This window comes from Periplaneta americana, chromosome 6 (assembly GCF_040183065.1).
Source record: "Periplaneta americana isolate PAMFEO1 chromosome 6, P.americana_PAMFEO1_priV1, whole genome shotgun sequence".
NCBI lineage: Eukaryota > Metazoa > Arthropoda > Insecta > Blattodea > Blattidae > Periplaneta > Periplaneta americana.
Genome location: NC_091122.1, coordinates 125,050,589 through 125,075,893, shown reverse-complemented (window position 1 = coordinate 125,075,893; position 25,305 = coordinate 125,050,589).

The following is a 25,305-nucleotide window of genomic DNA, read 5'->3' as shown; positions in this document are numbered from 1 at the left end:
AGTTACGATGGTGTTCTAGGAATAAAGTCGATTTTCCGCTAAATAAAATGAAATAACCCAAAATAGCAAAGAAATATTGTGTTCCTTTCATCTTAACAATTCGGAGAAAACTTTTCCCACAACGTCACAGAATCAGCTCCGAAACTGACCCTAGGACTTCTGTTGATAAATTTCAGTCTATTTGGTGCCGCCTGAGAGATTGTTAAAGAGAGTGATTAGTTTGGTACAATATATTTTGCACAGAGTAAACTGCAGCCAATTTGGAAGTTCACGAACAAGCATTAGTCTGAAATAATTTCAATTGCTAGAAGACCTCTCTGATACTCAGACATGCAAATTGAACGGCGCCTGTGTTTATGCTTTGTTATTGTGGCAGTAAAGTTCCTGCGCTATTCAAAAGTTGGTAACAACTGCAGTAAACAAACCATTCGTACTCCCATTACGGAACTCTGTACGGACAAGCAACTGGTGAGATAAACGAGTTACTATACATCAGTACTAAAGGGATAAACATCTGACAACCAAACAGAAGAAACAAAATACAAACATTTCTTGTTACCCCATTTCGATATCATTTACTTCTCAATATGGACAGAAAGAATAAGAAATGAAGCAGTGTCGGAAAAGACAGACGAAGAGAGAATAATGCTGAAACTGATCAGGAAGAGAGAAAAAAATTGGCTAGGCCACTGACTAAGAAAAAATTGCCTACTGAAACATGCACTGGAAGGAACGGAAGAAAAGTTCGCGTAGAAGAAGATATCATAATATGAGGGGGTCCCGGCAAGAAAGCGCCAAGCCACATTTTTACAATTTCGAGATATTGCAGGTTGAATGTTTGATCAAATCCTCAAATCACAGAAAAAGTTAAATTTTGATTCTGTAGATATAATTAATTATGACAGACAACATTAAAATATATAGATCGTATGTGGAAACCAAGAGAAGAAATGGAATATAATACGTACACAGAAAGAACTGGATCAAAGAACTCTGTCTTCAACTGATGAGGCAACAAGAAATATTTTGTCTATTTACAAACTCTTCATTTCTGCAGTAAGTTTCCTACTTTTCGAATATAGGTGGGTCAAGTTCGTCCAACAAACTTTGAATTGAAAAAAGGCCTCAGAAGCGTGCGTGCTCGAGAACACTTTTACTCACATGACGAGAGCACCAAATATCATTAAAAGAGCACCCTGGTGCTCGCGAGCAACAGGTTGAGAACGCCTGCCTTAGAATCTGGGGGTCGGAAAATCCGCGTACCTACGTCGAACTTGACTACAGGCTTGATGTGTGCTGTGTTACCAAGGGGGACACATTGAACATCTTTAAGGTAAGGAACTAAACGTTTTGAGTTTCTCTTTCCATTGGTGCTATTTTCATGTACCCCAGATTCATAGAACGTAAATTACATGTGTTAGAAACCGGAAAGGTCTTTTGTAGGAGCCATGTATAAAATACGGAGGCGGACACAATAAATCGATAGATTGCAGTGTATCTAAACTTGGACAGAGGAAGCATCATCGATATAAATGAAAATATGCTAAAGCTGATTGAATATCTGTACGAGCTCAAAACCCACGAGTTACTCTCTTATTTTCGGGAGTGTTGTTTCATTATAGAAGTTAAACAAAAAATGTACTTAAAGATGTTCCAAAGAATGACGTCATTTACTAGATTAATAATAGGGAGGAGAAGGGAGGAAGCCTGTAACCAATAAATGCAATAGTTTGAACTACTCTTGTACTCATTATATGGTTAGGTTTTTTCCGAGGTTTTACCAAATGTAAGGCGAATGTCAGGTAATAAGCCTACAGGATGAATCCTTGGTCTCGTCTATCACCAACTTCAACCACGTTAGATAACATAATAGTTGATACTTACTTACTTACAAACGGCTTTTAGAGAACCTGAGGTTCATTGCCAACCTCACGTAAGTCCGTCATCGGTCCCTGTCCTCAGCAAGATTAATTTATTCCATCTTCCTCAAATCCATTTTAATATTAGCTTTTCATCTACGTCTCGGCCTCCGCAAAGATCTTTTTCCCTCCGGCCTTCCAACTAACACTCTGGATTAGCCTATACGTGCTACATCCCCTGCCAATCTCAAACGTCTGGATTTAATAATTTCAAGGGGAAAATTGTTACGAGGCCGAGTGTCGATCCTGGGACCTTTGGCTGAGCACACCAACACTCTTACCAATGAGCTACCCAAGATTTCAAGTCACACAGAGTTTGAGTGCACTCGATGTGGGTTTCTGGCTTCTTGTCAGCCCACTCGAGTTATGTGGACATAAAGTGAAAAATTGAGACTGTGTCGGGTGAGGTTTCTGGGTAGCTCTGTCGGTAAGAGCGTTGGTGCGTTCAGTCAAAGGTGCCGGGATCGATACCCGGCCCCGTAATAATTTTTCCCTTGAAATTATTCAAGACTGCTTCACAGGGAGCTTTACCTGAAAGCCAGATTTGTCTGGATTTAATGTTCCTAATTATTAGGGAAAGGAAGTTCATGCATTTGCATATTTGTTCTCTATCGTTGTGTGAAAATGCTGAAAGATTATCTACATGAATCACAAATTTCTGAATATCATATTACTTTTATTGTCACAAAAGTACATATTTTGCCTTTATTTATAAAAGCATCACATTTTAACATTTATGCAGGGAAACTGCATATTATTTATGTTTATTTGTCTTTCCCTCATTTTTAAAAGTGTGTAACCTCGTAAACACGACTAATTTATGTTTATGAATTTTGAACGTAACGATGACGCCCTCATAGGGAGCCTCTCAAGTTAGCAATTGGTATTCCTTTACTGCAGTCTTTAGCAGATTTCGATAGAACAACAGCCAGTTTAACATCAGTTCCAGGAAATGTAGGAGATAAAGTGAACGAGAAAACAGCAAATATTCTTTCCAAAAACCCTGACTATTATCGACTTAAAGAAATTCAAGATATTCTCGAAGGAAAAACACCCCAAAAACCAACAAAAATTTCTATAGAACACCTTACAGCTTTTGTGCAAGCCCCTCTTTACTTCTTGTGACGTAGAATGAAGTTTTTCGCGCTACAAAGCTATGCCGAGAGGCAACAGGCAGAGAATAACAGAAAAAAATACGTCACTGCTTAGTTGTGAACTGTAACAGCATAAATGGAGAATTGAGCAATGAGGCAAGCACTTCAAAATTCATAGACTAAACGTAAGTTAACTATACCTTATTATTTTATTTAAATAATCTCAGACTGATAATGCATATTTTGTAGCATATCTATCTATTTTTACGGCATAAATGCATACACATTCTTCACGTTTTTAAGGCATGAACTTCCTTTCCCTGCTAATTATGCATGATAGTTGATTCAGCGCTGTTAAATAACCAATAAACAAAGATCAGTTGAAGTATTTTCTAAGAAATGATTAATTTTCCTCGTGTTTTAATAGAGACCATGCGTGAGTGCAAGTTATAAACATAAATTTATTGTAAACTAAGGTTAGAACACAATGAACTATCTGTTTGGCCAACATTTGCCATGAACGTCTGCGAACAAAAGTAGATCAAATCTGGTTTTACTACACGAAAAGCCTTATCAGATGGTGCAAAGGAAAATACCGGGAATTCCTCAGTATTGACAGACAGACGCCGAGCATGAGAAGTCGTGTCTAGTCGCTCAAAACACGCTTTGTGCAGCAGCGCGAGTGGGATTCGTCAGACATTGAGAGAGAATACGGCAGCCAGGCGTACGTAACACGTTTCGAAGAGATTCCATGACCTCAGAGCATCCAGAGTTGTTATGGATTAGTTACAATGTACAGTGTCTCACAGAAGAGACAATCGCTTTGTCTTCCTATCTCGCTCTCTGTCGCTGCGCGGCTTTTACTTCCCGTACTTCCTTTTCCGTCTCATGAATCATAATTTCCATACGCTTGAGTTGTGGAAGAATATACAGGATGAATTAAAAGTCTGGAACTATATAAATCAGGGGCGGCTCTACAATAAGAACTGCAGAGCTGCTGAACCGCCATTTAAATGGACCTGAAAAAAATTAAAAATGTAAAACGTGCTTTTATGTAATCTAGTTCATTGTTTCATTTATTTTTCCAAGTCATTCTCCTTCGATTCGAGATTTTACTGTCTGTAGGAGCCTTGAACTGCTCGAGAATTTTATCAGTAGTGTACTTTTCGGATCTATGATCGGCAGTTCCTGAAGCTCAACGTAGGGTAGTCGGCAGCAGAAAACTGGTTTTCTTCACCGTCCCATAACACTGCATTAGAGCTGCAGCCGAAGCAGCTCTCTCCGAATATACAGGGACATCATTTTATTTTTACTTCAATTTTTATTGTACCTGAGTTTTTGATAGTACTTCACTCCCACTCCTTCTACTAAGGAAGTTCCAACTCCACACAGAACCAGGACCGCAGATAGTAAGCAGTACTGAGTTACTGAGTATAGTACGTTCCAGAAATATGTTCGCGTTTTCCAGTGACGAAAGAGCTTTCAATATTGAATCATATTTTCGCACAGGTACTGTCCGTTTGCCTACGTCGCATCCCGATTTCCCCCACCTGCTTCTGCTCGCCCCTCTGTAATAGCTGGGCTGTCTTAGCTCTTTTCTGAAAACATTAATTTCTCTTAGGAATTGGAAGTTTACGTAATATTATACAGCTGTTTAATTTAACTTAAATAAAAGGGCCTCGTTAAGTAATTAATTGTCACGTGATTTCTTCCCTTTCTACAATCCTGCGGCATAACCACTTGGACGGACAGTAGATAGCATGTCTGAGTAATTTTATATTTTCGGGTCGGGCAGAAGTGAAGATTGAATTTGCAGTACGTAGAGTAGGTACAGAATTATTTCAACATGAGTTACTAGTACGAAGGACGAAACTGGCAATTGGAATTAGATGCAATAGTCTATAGTGCGATAATATGCACAAAAGAACTGAAGCCTGTATCGAAATGAACGGCCTCCATTTTCAAAATTGTGTTTAAATATTCATATTATGATTATTTTTCAATTTAACTTCTTTCTCTATATTGTACGCTAATGTGCTGTAGACAGTATAATATACACTGCATAATGAATATGTTCGCATGGATAACTCGTGAGTAAAAACACTTATTCTTAATACAGTACTGTACTTTGATTAAAGAAAAGCCTAATGAAAATTATCAAACTCAAAATCGCGATATTTCCTAGTTTACGTAAATGGATGAACTACTTTTCTTCCTTCCTATACCTAGTAGAGTGATTTGTGTTTTACGCCAGTATCATCGAACTCCAGTCTTGGAGGGGGAAGCAAGCGGTGTTTCCGGTTCTCTAAAGGTATAGACAGGTTAATATTAAAAATGTTAGTAAAAATAAAATGATATCCCTGTACAAAAGAACCGTCAACACCCTCCTCTCTTTATGACTTGCGTTAGAACACATAGGCTTCTGGACTACTGAATATCAGTACAGTTCCAATGTGTTATAGTAATGTGGGTGGTGTGATGTGATTAGTCAGCGTGTCTAAGGAAATATTTCATATTAAAAATGAATGAAATGGAAACCTAATCAACCAATCCTTTTCGAAATTAAAAGAGAAATTGCATGTTAACGTAAAAAATTAGGACGTCCTACACAAAATTTAAATATTGAAATTTCTGGAAAAAAGTCGAGGAAATCATGTAGCCTACTAGTCATTTTAATACCGAAATGTGTAATGGAAACGATTGGTTTTTTGCTGCGCTCATGAAAACGCTTTCTGTATTCTGTTTAGAGGAGAAAATACATGAACAAACACCGGAGTGAAAGATTTAGTTAATTTGACTTAAAAAACTAGAAATATTGTGGGGCACATCTCCACTACGTGACTAGTTGTACCAGGTGGGAGAGGTGTAGCGCACGGATGGTTGGAGTACAATTTCGGGTGCACAGTCAAATTCGAGAAGGGGCTGTAATTACACGCGTCATCCGATTTAGAAGCAATAAACAGTATGCGTTTGCTAAATACACCATTTTTCATGCAGAAATGCCAACCTTTGTAACCGCGGGCCGCTACTGATAGGCCTATAAATATCTTCCATATGCTTAAGACCAAATGCTCTACCAGTGACACATTCGATTGTAGCCCTCAGCTATCTCAAATGCCGCCATTTTGGATGCAGCTTTGAAATTTTAAATGGAAAGGGGGTCATGTAGATACTCAGAATCATGTGAAATTTTCTGAAAAAAAAAAATCAATGGTGTAATCCGTTTTGAGATAACTCTAATCGTTTCCCAGTTATTTAAAGATAACCTGTCATAATGACCTGAACATTAGTTACTGCATCCACAGATATTTTGTAACATAATACAGTACTAAGGAGGCTTTGGAAAAGGTATTTTTATGCAATTTTAGTAATTAACTTTTCCTGCTTTACTGTTTGGTTAACCTGTGACAATGTAAGTTAGAATTTATAAAATACAGGTAGTTATATTACCGGTTGCTCTGTATGGTTGTGAAACTTGGACTCTCACTTTGAAAGAGGAACAGAGATTAAGAGTGTTTGAGAATAAGGTTCTTAGGAAAGGCTAAGAGGGATGAAGTTACAGGAGACTAGAGAAAGTTACACAACGTAGAACTGCACGCATTGTATTCTTCACCTGACATAATTAGAAACATTAAATCCAGACGTTTGAGATGGGCAGGGCATGTAGCACGTATGGGCGAATCCAGAAATGCATATAGAGTGTTAGTTAGGAGACAGAAGGGAAAAAGACCTTTAGGGAGGCCGAGACATAGATGGGAATATAATATTAAAATGGATTTGAGGGAGGTGGGATATGATGATAGAGACTGGATTAATCTTGCACGGGATAGGGACCGATGGTGGGCTTATGTGAGGGCGGCAATGAACCTGCGGGTTCCTTAAAAGCCATTTGTAAGTAAGTAAGTAATCTCCCCTTATAAGTAGGTTCGAAACGTTAGAAGGTTGTGTTCTTAATTATGTAAGTGCATAAAATAGTTACAAATTACAGCTAAACTGAATGTCTTCTAACTGACAAATCCATAGTTAAATACACGCTGGTAGTTTTCCAATTAATTATTTTAATTTGATACCTAAATAAAGGTTTAGCCTATTCGTACACATATAACGCTGTATTGGCTGTTACGCAAATGAAGTAATTGATTCGTGTTTGTTTTAATTAAAATTATAATATATAGCATACACGCTCGGATTAATGTTACGAAGTAATTACACTGGCAACTGAATACATTGCAAATTAATTTTGTTACAAGCGTCCAAATCTAATACCACATCCGCTCAGCCAATAAATAATTAGTCATCTGATTCATCTTTCCACACCGTTGATCACGTTAGATCTCGTGACTCTTGTTCCGTGACATATGAATAACGAATAACGTCACCACAGCTTTCAAAGGGAAAATGAATATTTCCAATCCTTAGTTAACATTTTTGGATCCAGTCCAAGAACAAGTTTTACGAAGACCTCCTAATATTGTAGAATCTCTTCACATAAATAAGATTTAACATGGTAGTTTTTATAAGCATGCGGTGCTATTGGACGTTCTGTTGTACAGTATGTTTCACAAGTAGAGTTCTCAGCTTAAGTATTGAGAAATTATTATTTATTAATTACATCAATTAAATTTTACGCACAATTCAGAATAAATGATACGATTATAATGCTTGGAATATCTTTAACATTTGCGGGTTTGAAGCTAGCCAACAATCAGTAAGCCACGAAACCCGTATCGTAGGTCCAGTCTCATGACAAGTGGAAGAACTTTATCATTGATTTGGGATTTTATGTCAGTTATTTGTTCTATCAGTTGCCTGCTTTGCGGACAGATGTCTCTGCGGGTCAACTTCTCGATTAAAGTTGAAGGTGTCCCAGCAGGACATCATGAATAGAGCCACTGTAATTATGACGTGACCGCAGAGACCTCTGAAAGACAGAGCAGGGAACAGAGAAAGTAAGGATAAGCAAAATAAGACAATCTGTGGGAAGCTGAATACTGGAAGACCACGCCCTACCCTTTTAGTGGTTCCTAACATGCAATGACCGCACAACAGCTGGTACGAGGCACATTTCCAGCTTTGTTGTAAGGATTTTTAAAATGCATTTAATTTAGAACCAGAAAATTGAAGTACTACCATAGTACCGGTATTTTAAAATATGAAGGCCTTCAAGTTATTTCAATGTTATATCTGCTTAAGTTTCAAATAAGAACAATTTTGAAAAAAAAAAACTATCATAATGAATTTTGTCAAGGCAACGAACAAAGGAATGTCATTTAAACAATAACAACAACAACAACAACAAAGATGACTGGGGACTAATAGAATCTCTATAATTGCTTGTAACATTTACGTGGATGAATGAATAAAATAGTGAGTTAATGAATGAGCGATTGAATGAATGAATGAATGAATGAATAAGCGAGTGAATGAATGGATGGATAAATGAATAAGCGAAGAATTGAATGAATGAATGAATGAGAAAGTAAATGAATAAATAAGCGAATGAATGAATATGTGGATGTTTGTTTAGTTCGAAGACAGGTATGAACCTCATAAGTGACACCACGAAGCATCACTCATGAGGCAACTAAGCCAGGAGATAATGAGGTAGCGTGACCAGTTTCTTTCCTCCTCCATTGTATACATCGTTGACTAGTTACATATTGTCAACGAAGAAGGAGAGCGCCTTTGTCCACTGTGCGGAGAAAAGGACTCCTGGAGACATATTTTATTGCTGTGTGTCGAATCGGAACATATCCGGAGATAATATCTACCACCCTCGATGCTAAGCCAGAATAGGAGTTCGCTTGCATGTCTTGATCTCATGGGGAATAGAGAATACGAACAAGACTGGACTGTTCCTCTCGAAGGCGAGACAGATTAGAACTTCAGCTGTTGAAGTTTGTGATGCGAACTGACGAAGAGATAATGGTAACTATTCAATTATACACTTTTATGCCTGTTTTAAGTTAGGATGTATTATATAATGTGTTTCGTTTGTGCCATTTTTATTTTAATCTTTTGGAGAGTATTGGATCTAATTATAGGTGAAGGGGTGAAACCTACAAAGTAGGACTTGTTTTACACAGCATGTACGGTCAGAAGACCCGTGCACTGGATTTAAGAGAAAATTCTGATAATATAGTACATCTGTATGTGTAATATTGCTCAATAAATCCATCCATCTGTTACAGTAATTAGATTATGTGAACGAATGAATGGATTGACTGACTGACTGACTGACTGACTGATTGATTGATTGATCGATCGAACGAACGAATGAATGGACTATTGATTGTATGAGGGATCAAGCGAATGAATAGCTGAACGGACAAATGGAATAAATTAAGAGAATAAATTGAAAAATTATTCAAATGACTAAGCCAAAGCCATAGAACAGTACTAAAATACATTTATTTTCAGTTTTACGATTCTTGAATAATTGTCATTTCCTTAACAGAGATTTATAGATCTATTGCTATTCATTTGCATAGATACGAAGACAGGGACTTAACAACGCCAGTTCTTGGGTCAATATGTAGGATTCATAGACTCAAAGCCAGTCTTCTAAACCGGGACCTCTGAAAGAGGTGAATAGATCACATTTAATATATAGACGTTTGAGAAATTGCACATGTGCAATAAGAAATAAAAGTCAATAAAACAGTAAAATCATTTCCATTTGCTCACGCATACTGAAATGGATTAGATTTGTTTAAATGACGTTCATTTGTCCTTGTCTACGGATGCTCTGGCAACAGAGAGACCAATCAATCACTAGCGCAAATGGTCACGTGTTAAGCATTTAACATACATTTCCATTTCAATGAGAACATTACAAATAGTGACAGAATTTATTCTCAACTTGTGAAACACACTGCAAACACGAGGGGTGAAGCAGGCAAGCTACAGATCTGCTTGTCCGTTTTATGCTCTTTCGTTTTAGTCTTCCTTTTTATTCTGTCGTATAAGCTCTAGAAATGTTTTGTTGCATTTTCTTTAGCATGAGTAAAGACGAAGTATGAGACGAAGCCGTAAAGAATACAGGAAGATGAATGTTACAGAGAGCATTGCTTTTGTCAACTACAGAGTGGCCTAAAGAAAGAATGTGTAACTGTACGAAGCCCCGCTACACCGCTATCATACAGTTCTTCATGTTTTAATCGTGTAATGGAGTCTCACAACGAGAAAATATTGTTTCACTCCCATCTTGAACCATGAAGGAGGTCAAGAAAAGGTTATTGAACTTCGAGAATAATGTAAAATAACACAGTTCCATTAAATCTAATCTTTCACTACTTTTGCTTTACCCTTTAAAATAGAGAATCCGTAAGTGCTATTAAAGATAAATGTGTTTACCGAGATTTATTTTGTCTAAATATATTATGTTAGAGCTATATAATAATATCTGAGACAGTCTGAAATCAATTCGTTCAGACGGAAAAGTGTTTTATGTTTTTGTAAAGGAGATTTTTTTTTCTTTCTATATCTCGTGGAAACTAAATAAAACTTATGAATGAAAGTAATATAAAATAAATGGTAATAAACCTGTGGCCGGGAGGAAAAAGGTCTTACGTAAAAATTTTATACTTTTCAGAAGAGCAGTAGAAAGATTGAAACCAGTGTCAATTATACAGTTATTTTAATTAAGAGGTTTTTCCTGGATATTATTTGTTTATATTTCTTCTAAAATAGGTAATGTTGCTCATTTAACAATAATTATTTTCTTCATTATTTCCAAAAATAGTAGCACTTAAGCCCTTTTAACACAGCCAAAACTGAGAAGAAGGGACTATTTAAACATAAGACCTTTTCCATGTCAAAATAAATGGGAAATGTAAATTATTAGGAATGCAAAATAGGTCTTAAACAATATAGGACTGTTTACCCTGGTGCTTAAAGTTTTAAAAGGAAAGGGCATCAGTATGTGATAAAATAACTAAAATACAAGTTAGACCTTTTTAATAGGGAAGCATGGAAAGTAAAATGTGGTGTTTGTAAGGAATAAAGTATTAAATATTCTTAAGTCCCTTATTCTGTGAGTGCTCGATTCAAAAAGTACTTAGGACATTTGGTAACGCTCTATAAATCCAGTCAGGAGTCATATTTGACTTTAACCGTTTTACCAGATTGTAGAAAATTGTTTCCACTTTAAGAATATATAAAAATCTTATTTTCACAAAAAAAAATTGACTTAAGACCTTTTTCCTCCCGGCCACAGAAACAAAAAGAAACAATATTTCATTTAAAAGGTAAAATAAATAATTACTAAAGTTGCTTTCCAAGTAGGCTAAGTCTAATCTATGGTACTTCAAATCTCTGGTGTTTGGTCAGAACATAACTCCAAAAATGATCTTATTTAGCTGAAACTTCAACCTTAGACTATATAAAAAACGGTTCTCTTTCGTTTGGTATAGCCGTGATATCCCCATCTAATCTTATGTTACTTTCATTCACATTTGTACGTAAACTAGAATCACAGTCTACAGTCACGAAGCTTGAGTTGTTGAGGGTACTAGAAACAACAGACTGTGCCGGTACTATTCCGCATTGTCTGTTATGAGGCGATAGTAGCGATCCTAGTGGTTAGCAACTATCTATGGATGCATATTTCCTACGTATTGAGCTTCGTGACTGTGCTAGAATTATGATTTGTATAGAAAAAGTGAAAATAAAAATCCTTGTATCTCAAAACAGGTCGTGTTTCGACCAAACACCACAGAAATACGAAATCCGAATACTGTATAAGCAAAATTAACACATGATAATAATTATGATGCTAATGAAAGGCGGCCGTTAGCCGACAAGCTAGTATCGGTTTTCCACGTAGGTAACCCAGGCCGGAATCCCGGCGGGACCAAGTGGAATTTGTGGTGGGCAAAGACGGTGCCTGCTGGTAGGTTTTCTCGAGGTACTCCCGTTTCCACTACCAGCATTCCACCATTGCTCTATTTGTTATAATGCGGTGCTAATAGTTCGCTTCCATGATGCACTGAGGATAATGCTAAAGCGGCGGCAAAAGGAACTACAGCATCGATGTGTCAATCCTAGATGGGGTCACAAACGAATGACGCAGACTTAAATACCAGTCAATGGAAATTACTGTTATATTAAAAACGAAATGGGCCACCGACCTACTCCCTTCCCTCTATTTTCCCAATTGCTTGGCCTTTTCTTACAAGACCCACAAGCAAATAAAATATTCTATATATTGTAGTAAAAGTTAAATCTTTTAACAGGGGAAGTAAAATATACTGTGAGTGCAGGTGCTAACGGCTTCAAAGTTGGGTACCTGGTTCTAATTAAGTGTATTGGTAGAATAATTAACATGGAGGCATGAGACAGTTACTCTTCCTGCCATTATAATTTCACTTTCACTGGTATCTTCCCACTATAAATACTCAAGGTTTTTCCATCGTTTTCATTGGGTGATAAGACAAACGGGATGAGATCTAAAAAAGAATACTGTATTATTATTATTATTATTATTATTATTATTATTATTATTATTATTATTAAAAACTCATCCATCAAATTTCTTCCAATGTCAATGTTTTATTACAACATTTATATAGGCCTAGTTACGAAATAAATATGAATATCTCCCAATTACAAAGAAATAACGTAACATATTGTGATTCATTTGAAAATATATTTATTTATTCACATTATAGATCTTTCTCTTTTAATTATTACGTATTACTCACAGTAAGAATCTTACGTATAGACTGCCGTAATATGATTTATCCTAATTCGAGAATGAATAATTGGACGGAGTTACACAATAAGAGACCAAGCGCCAGAAGCCTGTTTCAAGATATTGGCCATTGAAATAAATCCGTTTTCTTTTTATATAAATTTTAAAGCAAGAAGTATTATAACATTAATACTATTACAAAAAATAGCACATATAATACCAAAAAAGGCTAACTGATTTTTAATAAGTGACCAGCAGTTGAATTAATATTTGAAAGGAAAATAAATTAATTTTATGCAATTAACGAATTTTTGCTTATAAATAGCAGCAAAATTCAGATATCGCATTCTTGATTTTTTACGAGTTAAATTAGCCTGCCATCAACAGATTTGTGCAAATATCTCGTTCTTTTTCAAATTGTCGGTTGGTCTATTATTACGTAACTCCGTCCAATTGACAATACACTAAGATAAGTATTTCATACAAAGAGAAGAAGGTGTAAGCATTTAGAGGTCTAGAAGTCGAAACATGAGAGAGAGACCCAATCCAATGTTTTAAAGATAATTCGGTTACATTTTAATTATTACTTTATGTATTCAACTTTCTACTACGCCAGACTTTTCTATATGGCAAACAAATGCAAATAACTATAGTAACATTTCCATACAAGTTCCTTCATTACAGTAAAAGTCCTTTCTATATTACACAAAACAAACCACGACGGCTATAATATATATATCTCCTTCGAAAATGATTATAGAAGGCTACACTGAGTGAATATTATTGTATATCATTACTTACAAGATCTAATTTATCGCTCAATTTAACAATGAAAAATGAGATGAAAAAAGCTATTTAATAATATGAGAAATTTCGTAAGAACATTTTATTTCCGAAAATCTGAAGACCAGTGACTGTCTCAGGAATATGGTTGCATACACTTTATAATTCCAAATCTAAAATTATTATATATAACCCTTACTGATACATAAACACACTACATTATGCAGATATTAAGTATCTTTCCTGTATACTCCTACTATGTAAAATGTAAACATATTATTTAAATATAATACTGTGTGTGAAACGGTATAGCGGGGTTTCTGTGTGTAAGAATGTGTAATGAACAATTTTAAACACACTGTATGATAATTGTTTCAGGCTTTGAGCTCAATAATACTTGATATTAAAGTCGAAATGAATGTGACATAAGTTTAAAATTATAATATTTTATTCAGCTGCTATTAAATATTAATTCATTTTTATATATTCAATAATATATTTTTCTTTATGTCATACCAGCGTTTCTCAAACTATTCCTTACAGCCCACGAACTATGAGTTGTACTAGTGCTACCGGTACTTGTTTAGTGAAAGAGAGTGTAAAAATACCATTTAGTGAAAATGATTTCAGTAATACTGTTATATTTTAATTCAAAGTAGGCTAAGTTTCACAGTTCATAAGTTGAAAATTACTGTTATCAAAAAAAACATGGATAAGGTAAGTATAACCACAGTCTAGTATATACAGTCACGAAGCTCAATACGTAGTAAATATGCATCCATAGATAGTTGCTGACCACTAGGATCTCTAATATCGCCTCATTACAGACAATGCGAAATAGTACCGGCACAATTTTTTTTTGCACCCTCACAACTCAAGCTTCATGACTGTATATACTAGACTGTAGTATAACTGAATAGAAATGTTCTGTCTCAGATTCAAACTATCCCTGATATATACCTAATAATTTGAGAAAAATTCGTTCCGGGACCTCTCAGCTCTGCGCGCTGAGCGCTCTTTCCAACTGAGTTACCCCGGGACACGATCCACGGTGCCGGCCGAACTCTTCTCATTGTATCGTCAATGGCGAGACCTCATATATATATATATATATATATATATATATATATATATATATATATATATAGGTATCTACCCCTGCTACTTTTAGTGTGTGTACGAGTTCAAGATGAATTGGTCATGCAATCCATTTTCCAAAGCTTTTTATATAAGAATACTCTTTCAACACTGTTAATAATATGGAAGTATCTAGTCTATACTTCGTTACATTATGTCTGACAGGAGAAGTAAACATTGTCGGCAGAAGAGGAGAGAAGTACAATTTTCTGTTCAACCAATGACAGAGATACCATTTCACGCTTGACTTGAAGTTGGGCGGTCTGAAGCGCTCTACTCCCGCCCAAGTTCAAGACAAGCCTGGAATGAGACCTCTGCCATTGGTTGAAAAGCAATTATACTTCTCTCCTCCTCTGCCGGCAATGTTTACTTCTCCTGTCAGACATTATGGGACGAAGTATAGACTGCCAGCAATCTTCCTGCAAATCATCTCGGCAATATACTGTTTTACGAAGAAGTACGGCTTATAATATTGTTTTAAAATTAATTAAAATTAAGGAAACGAAGTCAAACTTAAAAAAAAAAAAAAAAAAAAAAAGATTCCACTGTTGCTCGACCCTCCCAAATACTAACATTGTAACTCACTTTCTTACATTTTTCAGGAGATTAAAATGACGTTTTAAATTAATCGTGTAAATTAGTGTATACAGATATGTAGAGTAACAATAAAATTTTACATACAATTGGGGAGGTTTAGAGTTACAGTGATAGTACTTGGAGAAAAAGAAACAATCTAAGACCATATTAACTAGGACAACTCAAAATCATAAAAAAATTGAGTTACAATGTTAGTACTTTGGAGGGTCGAATTATTATAGTTACGTGCAGTCGCGTATTAAGTCATGGATCGCCTCCTTGGTGCAGTAGTTTCCTTGCCTGACATAAATGAAGAGATACAGGATTCGATTTCTAGCTATTTCCAAGTTCAAAGATTGAATAGAGTGGGCGAGAAGTCCCACTGCACCTGTTTATTTTTCCTGCAAAACAAATCTGTCCATTAAAACTGTATCGGTGATACTCGGGTTCGTACGAGTATTTCGAGATATGATCATGGCTTGAGATATCCGATAAACATGAAGGAAACCATAACAAACAGAAATGCTCAGCCGTTCCAAGAATGCTCGATAGAGATGAGAATATGCTAGTTTTCAGTGTGGAGGAGAGACCTGTGACTTCCGTGTTGGTCCACAATCGGCTATATACCAGAAAAACAATTAGTAACATCATGCAGGATATCAGGGCTGGTTTTGGTAAGGCGCCACCGAGCAGAGGTAACTTGTTTAGGGGTTTAGGTACAGCCTACAGCAGTAAATTTTTGGAAATATTCAACATTTTTTCCTCCATTACTATATCTTGTACAACAATGAAAATTAGTATGTGTAAAAAAACTATCCTCCTGCTATATGAAAAAAATATTTTTACGATTTAAAAAACATTATTTACATTTTTTTTTTTTTCAAAATTCAGTTCACTGTGCAGTGATGAAGCGTTTCCCACATAACTCAAAAACTATCCAACAATCTGTGACGAATTTTTTTGTGTATATTTATGCATGTCATATCTACAATATCGTGCAAGATCACTTCTCTACCTTTGATAGATGGTCTGATAAAAAAAGAAATACATTTACAAAATGGTCAAATATCAGTATTTTCTTCTAATACAAAATAAAATAAATATTATTTATTAAGGAATGTAGCTGAAAGAGCATTATATTCTAAACATGAGTTTCAGCAATAAAATAAAAGAGAGATAACATGAAAAAGTTAACAAGTTTATGAGTTATGAGGGAAACGCTTCATCAATGCACAGTGAACTGCCACCATTCTGAATTTTGAAAAAAAAAAAAAAGCTTTCAGCACGAGATGTGTTAAAGATGCTAAGTGAAATGAGAGACTCTCCACTCGCCAAGAAACTGGTGCTGTCGTGCCGAGTCACTGGATCGATGGCCGATAAAATCAAAAAGAAAACGTGCCGCGATTAACAATAAGCGACAACATGAAGAAAGACTTGCAAATGAAATATTTTTGCCTGTGACTGTCAACAAATTAACAGATAGGAATTAGGACAGGCGCAAGACATACAACTGCACAACATTACTATTGGTATTCCCATTATGTGGACGCACACGGAAGCCTCAAGTCTCTCCTCCACACTGAAAGCTCTCGTATTCGCCTCGCAATCTTGCATTCTCCAATGGCTGGGAATTTCCGTGTGTCATAGTTTCCCTCAAGTCTGTCAGATGTCTCCCGACATGATCACACCTCGAAATACATCCGCCAGATGCCATACGAGTATCACCGACAAATTTTTCATGCATAGATTCCTTTTTCAGGAAAAAATAAACAGGGCAGTAGGACTTTCCTCCCACTGTGTAGATTCTGGATGGAAAATTTCAGAACCACGATAGGTGGTAAACTCTGGTTAAAGAAAATCTGATTAATGACACCTATGGGGACACGTAACGCTAACAATGCAGCGTCCCTATCTCGTCTTGTAATCAAATAGTAGACCACTAGATGGCAGGGTGCTTGTCTCAGCCCCGGCCTCTTCTATGGCTGATGAATGGTGTATAAGTAATGTGTGAATTCAATAACAACGATGACTTATGTCATAAAGAAAATTCATAAATGTTATAATATACTTAAGTGTAGGCTACTCAGAATTGTTTCCTATAACATGTTTATAAAAACTAGTAACTTCCCTTGTTATTGGTAGTTCTTGTAGATACATGGTTTACTTTAACGCTTTTTACATAAACAGTTCAGAACATTTTGTAAGGGTCAACTTGTAAAATTGTATTACAACAGTTAAGTAGTTAAGGGGTTATGTACAGCTTACAGCAGTAACATTTTTGGAAATATTAAACATGTTTCCTCCATTACCGTATCTTGTACAATAATGAAAATTATTTTCATTTTTTCAAGATTTAAAATGGTGTCAGTTTACTGTGCAGTGATGAAGCGTTTCCGTCGTAACTCATAAACTTGTTAAATTTTCCATGTTCTCTCTCTTTTATTTTATTGCAAAAACTCATGTTTACAATATCATACTCTTTCAACTACATTCCTTAATAAATAATATTTCTTTTATTTTGTTTTAGAAGAAAATACTGATATTTGACTACTTTTTAAAATGAATTTATTTTTATCAATCTATCAAAGGCAGAGAACTGATCTTGCATCATATTGTTGATATGACATGCATAAATACACACAAAAATTTCATCACAGAATGTTGGACAGTTTGTGAGTTAAGTGGGAAACGCTTATCACTGCACAGTGAACTGAATTTTGAAAAAAAAAAAATGTAAATTTTTTTTAAATCGTAAAAATATTTTTTCATATAGCAGAAGGACAAGATACAGTAATGGAGGAAAAAAATGTTGAATATTTCCAAAATTGTACTGCTGTAAGCTGTACCTAATCTCTTAATGTTAGTTGTACCCTATAAATCTAGGAGCTCTTTAATGTAGTCTATACTATTAAGAAGTTTGAGAAACGCTGTGACACACTATCCTTACAAATTCTCTGTCCTTTAATATCCCAACTGATTCCTTATGGACAACTATCACAATATGGTGTATTATTCAGAAGATGTGCAGCTGAGACTCATTCCACTGCTGGTGAAGATTAAAACAACGGTTCGAAGATTGGATGTATCTTCGTCTTCAGGAAGACAAAATGGTGGAAGGGTACTGATGATGACTGATATCTACGATCCTGGCTGTCGGAGGTAGGTAGGTGTGCGTTAGTGTGTGTATACAATTAGTCTTCTAGGCGGAGATGTTGGAAGTGTGATTTTTATGATCCATCATCATCATCCAGAGCTATTTATTACCTGCCTAAAACATTCAATGTAATAACGCTTCGATGAGATGGTTCCTTCTCTTAACATCATGTCGTATGCACCTCATCGATATGAGTGACTGATTAACAAACAGAATGTCAATACTTGCATTCTTTTAAAGACCTCTCTTCTGAACATGGTATCACTAATGGATTTTAAGTTTAAATTTTTTAACCTTTGACTGTCAATACGTGCATAATTTTTATGAATAAAACTGGTTATGTAACACCAAAAGATTCAGATACTGTGGTCATTTTTTAAAATACTATTAGTTTATAAAATTTACAAATTTTTATTACATGTTAGAAATGACTTAGAACCACACCTTATGTAAACCTTATATTGGTTTTATACATGCTTTTAATTTAGTTCATAATAAGCACAAAGGTTTTTTCTTATATTTCACCTATGCTCAATCTTTCAATTTATGTCTCTCCACCTAAAGACGATTTTTAAAAAAATCGTAAATATTAGTAGAATTATAACCTTGTAATGTGAAATAACAGAAAATTGTTTCTGTATTAATTGATAATTTGTAGACTGAAACTATAAAATAATAATTAGGCCTACTATGTAACTCCAACTTATCTGAAATTTTAACCTCAATCTGACTTTCAAATTAGTTGAGAAATTCGCTAATGTATATTAGTAGTGCGTGAAATATTTATTGCTAGCAGTAGAACAGCAGAAGCTAACCGCCCATAACAATAGTAGAAAGGGTGAGTTCACAAAGCCATCATCCCTAACTCCTTTTAGAGTCGCAGATAGGCCTACTAGTCTCAGACAATATCTTAATCGTTGGAGTAGTGAAAAGTTGCTTAGGCCTATATTATAAGCTTAAGCTCGGCTCAGACGGTGCTTGTTTTCTTGCGTATTTCCTTGCTGGCTAGCAAGCTGGGTGCCGTGGTGGATACGGTGATGATTGTTGTTCTCACGGAGCTGGCTTGCTCTCTTTTCACAGTTCAAATTGGAAAATCATCTGCTGTTTCATCTGTTGCCAACACTCATGGTCAAAAAGAAACTGAACCGTGAGTGGAAAACAACTAAAGTCCTACATTAACAATAGTAAATGTCGTAATAAGGTAATTAAGCCATAAGTGCAAAACAGCCAAAGTCCAATATTTAATTGCTGTTTCTTAGAAACTAAACAATATAGAAAAAACAGGTTTAGTTAGAAAACAACGAACATGGCGATATGGTTTCAGTGGTGATACTATATCATCATCGTTGGTTCCAGCCTGCAAACCAACACGAAAAATAGCAAGGAACCTACCCTAGAAATCCAGCAAGCTAGCCATCAAAGCAGTCACCAGAGTGTATTACTTCCAGCAAGTGAGCACGCAGGGTAGCCATCAGCGCAGCCACCTTGGAATCCATCACAGAAACACGCACCGTCTGAACCGGGCTTTAGTTCTGTTTTGAATATGCAAATGCACATGGAGAAATAAAACTGTTTACACTCTGCGAAATTCCATGGTAAGTCTCGGCGAGAGATGACTGTCAATACTATTGAAAGCCGACGTAGACCTATAAACTACGGTACTTACTGCCATCTACTGTAAGGGCTGAACAACTAAAGGCTTGGTTTTTCAGAACGGACGCATGCGAGGTGCGAGGCCCGCCTCGCACAAATCCGGACTAAACGGGCAACAGTGAATGGTTTTTAAAGCTGGACCTCGCACTTCGCAGTTATAGAAGCTATAGAAGTTATATACACTATAGATCGTGTAGTCCGGATAAAACCGCTTGGCGATTCCTCCATGAAGGATATGAAGCTGATTCTACAGTTTAATTTCGTGCCTCTGAGGATAGAATACATTTTAATTACAGATTTTGATTTTCAATGCGTCCCGACGTATTTATTTCCTTTAAGCTTCCACTTTCTGTCATGAGTTGTCGCCACTGCACAGCTCAGAAATAATTTCCGAGGAACCATCCAAATATCTTACAACAAACTATTTTTCTAGCAGTGAAGTTATTGGACAAGGGAGGGTGCGGAGGGCGGAGTACGGTTTCAGTTTAACCGCGTTTGAGAATATGACCGCGTATCCTAATACTACGACCCTTCTTTCTGGGTGGTGGAGACCCTGTCAGAGACTACAATAAGAATTTTCAAGTACCCTTATAGCCACCTTAAATGCTGTTCATTGGCCATTTTAAAAGAACAGAATAAACGAAATAATAAATAATTTAAAATGATATAACATAAGAAACAAAATGAATAAAAAACAAAATTACATAAAGATAGGCTAAATAAAATAAGCTAAAATAAATACAAGAATTAACAAGACTTTCAGATGACAGGACAGCCGAAAGAATATCTGAAGTTGCATTTAATCATTTAGAAGAATTTAACTATAGGAAGAAATTAATTGCGCAAACGTACGAAGGAACATCGGTAAATATCGGACAGTACAATGGCTTAGGAGCCATCTTCGCAACTATGAAGGGGAGGAGTATCGAACTTCCAGTTCCAGAATGGTGAGTCAGACTGACATAGGCCTACTTGTATTGATTTTGCATGCTCTATTATTATTATTATTATTATTATTATTATTATTATTATTATTATTATTATTATTACTAATATTATATTTTTATTAATATTAGTTTCTGTCTTGGTCATCAGTCGTCAATCTCATATTCTACATATAAAAAATATTACGAGTCGCCACTGTGATCATGTGGTACATGGCATGATACAGTCCGCAACACACATTTCAAAGTGTGCAGAAACCAAATGCTCCTACCACTAGATTGGAGTGGGAATTAAGTAATTTCTCTTGAGACTCTATAAAAGTACAGATCTGCTCTTGTGACGTACGATTTATTCTAGATAGTGTAATATAGTATAGTTCTATTTCTACAGCCTCAGCATATTTAAGATCAATCTTATAATGTAAAATGGCCTACTTCTTTGTCACTTTTTTTTATGTCTGGTTATCGTCAACTTGCGTAGAGCAATCGAGAACAGTTTGGTTATACACAGGAAGTATGTAGGTATCAGCTACCTATTAAAATGGGTGGCTGTCCAAATCAAAAATGTTCAGGAGTTTGCGAGAAGAAGGTGGGAGGCTCTAGATCATCAAAATTACAGCCTCAACTTTCCAACTTTTGAATTTCATTTGTTCGTGTCCTCAAAAATGTTCTGAAAAGACAAATTCCGCACAGATGATGAAGTGAATGCCGCGTTTCTAAATTGATTCAAGGAACAAAAAAGTTTCAGTTTTTAACGCCCCCTCACACAAATGGACGCATTAGTGAATGCGAATGAAGACTTCTAAGGAAATGAACTACACGGTTGTATCCTTAAGCACTGAAATTTATTGATCTATTTCATAATTTTCATGTGTCTCATTAAACAAATATGTATATAAATCGACTCTAACGGATTTCATTTTTCATATTTTCTCTATTCACTCTTCACTCTTGTAGAGTTTTGAATAAACATTTGACATCAAAAAAGGCCACCGCTATGGAGAGGAGATAAATCACCATATTTCTGTCAGGAAAAGAACCGAAGACATTAGGAATTTATAGCCACTGCGAAGGACAGGGTGATAAAATATAGATATATAAATAAATTCATAAATTTTAAAATACATTTTATATCAATACATTTGCGCATACCTGTAAATACTTACGAACCAATATCATGTTTATATAACATTCATAAATAAATAATTTAATTTCAAATGCATTCTAAACGGGCTACGATCATGGACAATGGATATAATTTAAAATTTTCAGAGTGTGCGAAATTTATAGTGGTTATGTACAAACCTTTATTTATCCCGTAAATACAAATTATATGCCTTTTATCGTGAAACATAATATATTTTATAGTTCACATTTATAATCAATTTAATGTACTTCCCAAGTAGGTTATTTTACGACGCTTTATCAACATCTTCGGTTATTTAGCGTCTGAGTGAGATGAAGGTGATAATTCCGGTGAAATGAATCCGGGGTCCAGCACCGAAAGTTACCCAGCATTTGTTCATATTGTGTTGAGGGAAAACCCCAGAAAAAACCTCAACCAAGTAACTTGCCCCGACCGGGAATCGAACCCGGGCCACCTGGTTTCGCGGCCAGACGCGCTGACCGTTACTCCACAGGTGTGGACTGGACTTCCTAAAACTATTTCATGAAAAATATCATTTTCTAAAGAAGCTAACTTAGCCATGGGAATTTCATTAGAAAAAAAACAGGAGTTTCTTACAAAGTCAGAAAGAGGGAGAAGTAATTACCTCTCCTTTGAGGTGATTACCTCTCCCTTCATACTTTGCAATGAAACGAACGCACATAGAAAACATACATAGTTGTGAAAATATGTTTCAAAGATCCCACGAAATATATTACAAAATAAGAATAGTCTGACTTTTCAGTAGGAACAACCGCCCCTACTAGTCCCCGAGACAGTGTCCCTGGGCGATATATTCTGTTTTTAAATCAGTAGCGGGTCATGGTACAATTGGACGGAGTTACGAAATAATAGACCAAGCGCCAAAACCTGTTTCGAGATACTGGCCATTTAAATAAATCTGTTTTTATAAAACATTTTATTCAAGGTGTATTATAACATTCATACTATTAAAAAAACAGCACAAATAATACCAAAAAAGACTAACCGATTTTTAATAAGAGACCAGCAGTTGAATTAATATTTCAAAGCAAAATAAATAAATGAATTTTATGCAATAAACGAATTTTTCCTTATAAATAGCAGCAAAATTCAGATATCGCATTCTTGATTTTTTCCGAGTTAAATTAGCCTTCCATCAACAGATTTGTGCAAATATCTAATTTTTTTTCAAATTGTCGGTTGGTCTATTATTGCGTAACTCCGTCCATTTATAGTTAAGCTATAGGTAGGTCTATTTATAAATTTTACATTTTGAAAACGGTTTTAAACCATGCAACTTATATTTCACCTTGACAGAAATGATTTGTGTTACAGTCGTCATAAAAAATAGTAATTGTATAATATGAACGACATCTCAGAATGGTTTTACTCCCAATTTCTTGAAAACGATTTATCTGCACTTTCAACAGAATTAGTGAGTATAAGTCAAATTATCTCACAAGAACAGTCACCAAGTTCCATGACGAAGTGGGAAGACCTCAGTTTGTTCCGGGCTCCGTTGCAACGAGAAAAATCAATGCCCTACCCGGGAATCGAGCCCCGTCTGTTCAGTCGATCCGCCAAAGCAACTTTTGCAATCGACATGTATTTCATGTTATTTAAAAAGGACTTCTAGTAGCTCAGTACAATAATTTAAGGTTTTACTTATTGCATTAGTATAATAATAAGTATAATTAGGATATTATGCAATATGACAGTGAGAACTATGTACATAAATATGTAGCCAAAATTGGCAAAATATGTAGATAAATATGTAATGTAAGAAATTAAAAAACTATGTAATTAAAAAATCTAAGCTTTATTAAATGAATTCTTTTCACACTGATGTAAAAAAAGAAAGCCATGATTTTGCGAGATCCACTGATTCTCACATCTTTGTGAGACCTGTTTACTATCACATTTATTGTAATATGTAGGGCAGACTCGTCTAATTTCGTGATACTAAGCTTTGGTGCAAAAGTAAGATTCAAATTTATAAAGGAATGAATGTTTTTAATGTATGTACAGTAGTGGCAAAAAAAAACCGAACCGACCCTTGTAGCTGATTTCAGAACCTTGTTCACTCCAAAGCACGATAGACTGGTAACTAAGACTTTCGTGGTTCGAATTCTGCCTGTGAAAGAAATTGTTTTTTGTTCCTTATTCAAATTTATTCCCAATACTTTACGATTGCTGGTAAAATTCATGTTCTGGGAATAATAAGTTAATTAAGTAGTAAAACATCGCTGCACTCGAAAAGTATTGGGAATAAATTAGAATAAGAAACAAAAGAAAAGTTTCCTTCCCAGGCAGGATTCGAACCACGAAAGTCTTGGTTACCAGTCTATCGTGCTCTGGAGTGAACAAGACTCTGAAATCAACTACAAGGGTCGGTCCGGTTTTTATGCCATTATCGTACATTATTAGGTTTCAGGAAGTTACATGTCAGCATTTTTATCTCAAATAAATTAATACAATAATTACTTAATAAGCATTACAAATAAACAAAAAAAATATATCACTATAGAAGGGTTGGTATAATTTCGTGATACTAAAAGAGTATTTTCGTGACAGTCTTTAAATTCAAAATTTTGAGGCATAATCAGTCAAATTTTAAAATCCTCAATCACATTCATGCCTACAATCCAAACAATTGAAGTGCTTTCGGTATTTTGAAAGTTCTTGACATATTTCATTAAATCACTGATCACAACTGACGCATCTTTCACCATGCTTGGCGTCCTCGAAATTTCCTGAGCAAGATCCGCATAAAAATCATTAGGCTTATCATTCGGCTTTTCTTTAAGCACAGATCTTCTTTGTTTGGCCTATGAAGAGGATGCTGTTTCGTTGTCTACCTCTCTTAACTCACTTGAGAGACTGGAAATGTCATTCTCCTTGACTGCTGCTTTGGTCCCTTCATGATCCTCGTCGAAATTGCGAAATTGCCAAGAAAAAGACGAGGTTTCTCTAAGGCAGTTTTCCTTTATCTAGAAACCTCAGTTTTCCTTTATTTTAGGTGCAATCAACTGCATCTTTCATATCACTTATATTGCATGTCTTTTCACTTTTCTGTCATTTACAGCATTCTCGTCATGCACAACGTGTATAATGCGAAAAAGAAAAACATTCCATGTCGATTCTTAACTAATTTATGTCTCCTAGTATAGAGTTCATTTCAAGTTCCTTTAAGGTGTCTTCATT